Genomic DNA, 4071 nt, shown 5'->3' with positions numbered 1-4071 from the left:
TGAGATGGTCTCACTGTAGCCCAGGTCAGTCTTGAACTTGAGGCGATCCTCCTGCCTCAGCCTCCTGAGTGCTGGGATTACAGGCGTGTACCACCATACCTGGCTTCAAAACAATTTTTAACAGTTGGGCATGGTGGCACAGACTTGTATGCTCAACGACTGAGGCAGGAGCATCCCAGGTTCAAGGCCAACCTGGGTAACTTAGTGAGACCCTATTTCAAAACAATAAATGAATGAATGAAAAGGTCTGGAGCTGAAGTTTTAAGATAGAGCATTTGCCTAGCATGTGTAAGGTCCTGTGTTCAATCCTTAGTACCTAAAAAAAATTTTTTATATGAATTTTTAACAGATAGCCTAAAATGCTACAGCAACACTGGCTGCAGTTAAATATACCAAAGTATTTGTAGTGTACTGTGATTACTTGCCTAGCGGTTTTTTCCCCCTTTTCTCCTAATTCAAGTATTCCCTGTGTTTCTACACTTTGCTTCATAAATTTATGTATGGGTTTGAAGTGTGTATACACTTATATCTACTATCTTTCTCTTTCTCTTTTTTATATACATATGAATATATATGTATTTTGTTTTTTAAAGTAAGAATTTATTTGAAGATGGGGAAAGAGGAAAAGAAAGATGACAGATAGCTACTCGGAACAAACAAGGAGAATTCAAAAGTGAATTGCTCCTGTTACGTGTATTTATGGTACTAGGGATTGAGCCCCGGGCCTGCGCAGAGCTACATTCCCGGGCATTCATGTTAGTTCTTTTAGTACTTGTTTGCAGTACGTAACAATTACACTCATCATGGGGACTTGATAAATGTACACAACACATCTTCATTCTTCTTCTTCTCCTTTGCCTCCCTGCCATGAGATAAGGTCTCACTAAGTCATTCAATTTTCAGGCTAGCTCCAAATTTGCAGTCCTCTTGCTTCAGTTTCCCAGAGTGCTAAGATTACAGACATGTGCCGCCACTCCTGGCTTTATTTAATTTCTTGATGGAACACAAACTCTTGGTCTACCAGTTATCTTTGTTATTCCAGTATTTGATATGTGCCTCATTTGAAGAACTGTGTGTGTCTGCTTCATACTTACCTTTCTGTGATAGCATTTCAAATGTCACCCATACATTTTATTGTGGTTTGGAGCTATATAAATCCCTAAGGATTGTACTGATGATTTTTCCTCCTTATTTCCTTTCTTATTACCCAAGTTTTACTAGATAGCCTTCAGTATCTCCTTCTTCCTTTATCATACAGTCTTCTCCAGACTATTGGTTTGCCGGGATTCTCTGAGCTCTTTTATTTGCTCTCTTAGAATTGAATTTAAAGTTTTCTTTTTCAGAGGGCAAGTCTCCTGCCAAATGAATGCTTTGGTCTTTGTTTAATTGTAATCAATCTCTTGCCCATCACTGTAAGGCCTGGCTATATCCAAGAAAGCCAAAGCCACCTGTATAGTGAACTCTTCCCAAATTAGTCATCTCATACAAGAGGAGAAGGGAATGCTGCCTTTCTACATTTTTATACTTCAGAGATCTCCTTGTGAATCCATTCATTCTCTGAGAAATCAATAACAGTTAAATCTTGGCAGATCCTGTCATGTATTGTCATATACTGAATATCCTTAACCAACACCACACATCTTTCATGTGACCATGTGAGCTCTACATGGATCGCGTGCAGGGTACTCTTGAACTACCAAATTGCATCACTTCCTTCTGGAGATAATCACAGAGCTCTTTCATCTGCTAAATCCTGTTTCTCTGTGTGTTTCTGTGGAACATATTCTTACTTAGCATGTTTTCTAGAACTGGTAGTGTTCAGTGATGGGAAGACTAGACCAGGCACACTTGGAGTTGGAAGCATAAACAGTGACAGGTGAGTCAGATTTCTTAGGATACTGGTGGTGAACCTGAGGCACATGTGCCACAGTAGGCTGTTTGTCACCAGGGGTGGAACTCAGGGCCTTGTGCTTGCCACACAGTGTGTGCCACCGAGCTACTACATCCCTGCCCTCACAGTAGGCTGTTTGTATCATTGCAAGCTCTAAAAGGTTCACCGTCACTGGCTTAGGCTATCTCACAAAGCAGGTGACAAGACCAAGTCCAATCAGCCAGGGAGAACAGTTTGTCTGGAATGAATAAGAAATAGAAGGTGCTTAGCTCTGTTGGTGGTTTCTTTTGCAGTGCAGAAGCTTTTTAATAAGATGAGATCCCAGTTATTGATTGTCTGTGCTAGTTCCTGTGCTGCCGAGATTTTGTTCATAAAGTCTTTTCTTATGCCAATGTCTTCAAGAGTTCTACCTAATCTCTCTTCCAGCAGGATTAATATTTCTGTTTTAATATTTAGATCTTTAATGCACTTGGATTTTAGTTTAGTGCATGGTGAAAGATAAGGGTCTAGTTTTAATCTTTGGCAGGTTGAAATCCATTTACTAAAGAGGCTATCTTTCCTCCACTGAGGATGGTTGGCTCCTTTGTCAAAGATGAGGTAGCTGAGTATGTCTGGAGTTGTTTCCGTATCTTTGAATCAATTCCACTGATCCTCAGGTCTTTTTCTTTGCCAGAACCATGCTGTTTTTAATCACAGTGGCTTTGTAGTATAGGAAATAAATAAGACACACATGTTTAAATACCGAATAGTTTCTCTGGTGTGAAAAACTAAAAGTTTAAATAATATCCAAATTGTATAACTGACAATATGAAATAGGAAGAAAAGGGCTAAAGGTGTAGGGAAAGTGGGAAGGGTAGGGGAAGGGAAATGAGGAAAGAAAAAATACAAGAAAATGAAAAAAATGGAAACAAAGTCTTTGTAAATAGGGGAGGGTGGAGGGGGTGAAGGAAGGGTAGGGGTATGGGGAAAAAATGAGAACCAAGATCTGAAATATAAGGGTACAAGATCCATTGATAAATGTAACTGTACTGTATACTTAAAAAGTACCAGTAAACTTGATGAAAAAACAAGAAATAGAAGGTACTTAGGACAATAATATGTTAGAATTTCGGAGAGCCAACAAGGGACAGTGGTTTGGAATAGACATTAAGATTCTGAAAATGAATAGAATTCCTAGACTTTGAGGTGTGAGGTCAGCATTTAGAGGCCAGAGCCAAACCTGTGGGATTACAGGTGAGAAGAAGCAAGTGCAGACATGTTCTTATATATTTGAATTGGGACATAAGAGAAGCAGAACCAGTAACAGGACTGACTTCACACCAAGCCATCCAAGCTATTTGCTAGAATTCCCTTATCCACAAGATTCAAAGAAGACTTGGCCCAAGCTTGGGACTGTGTCTGCTGGTGTGAATGTTATGATTCCAACTTAAATAATTAAGAGGCAGCAGAGACTGAAATGTCCCTGATGTTGCTTCACAGACAGGACTTAAAAAGAGCTGCTTTTGCTCCTTTACTCTTGTAATCTTCTGTTCACATCTTTTGAGATTGTTTTAACTGAACCTTGTCTTTTGAACCTTCTGCCCCATTTGACTTCTCTCTTGGGCAGTTTCTGCTCTGTCATCAAAAAAAGCTTGTAGTAAATCATAAGATAGGGATTTCTTTGTCTTGTCTCCTTTTCCGCTAGCATCAGGAAGGCCATTGTACATATATTAAATATATTTCATGCTACTCTAGTAGGAAAACATATAGAGTACAAGCCTAACAAGTAGTAAAAGTTTCTGTGGTATGTGTGTAGTTTTTTTTATCTCTGTATGAACCAACGTGTTTTGTTAACCATTCCTGTTAACCCTAAGGCTTAAGTGTTCCTGGGGAGGAGTACTTTTTTATAAGGTCTGTTTTTCTTTGTTCCATTTTTTTCTGTCTTAACTACTCGTTTTGAAATTAGTCAACATATCTAGAAAAATCTCTCCTGTAAGCCCTTTTTTACACTAAAACTAATGGACTATACCTAGAGGATAACGGTGTATAATCAGAAACTTACACAAACCCATAATTGCTTGTTCAAGCTAACCCTTCAGAATATACTGGGTTTTTAAGAGACTCAGGGCATTCTTCCATAGTATTTACATTTTCATGAGCCAGTTTCTCTCTCTCTCTCTCTCTCTCTCTCTCTCTCTCTC

The 4071-nt window shown here is 39.0% G+C and overlaps 1 protein-coding gene across 3 annotated transcripts in view; it reads left to right on the top strand.

The window, feature by feature from the left end:
- Nucleotides 1-4071, top strand: part of Ide (insulin degrading enzyme) — an 87848-nt gene that overhangs the window by 50370 nt on the left and 33407 nt on the right. The window lies entirely within an intron of this gene.

Source organism: Fukomys damarensis, unplaced genomic scaffold, assembly GCF_012274545.1.
Source record: "Fukomys damarensis isolate Sample0158 unplaced genomic scaffold, DMR_v1.0_HiC HiC_scaffold_20, whole genome shotgun sequence".
NCBI lineage: Eukaryota > Metazoa > Chordata > Mammalia > Rodentia > Bathyergidae > Fukomys > Fukomys damarensis.
This window is presented reverse-complemented; position numbering and strand designations above follow the sequence as displayed.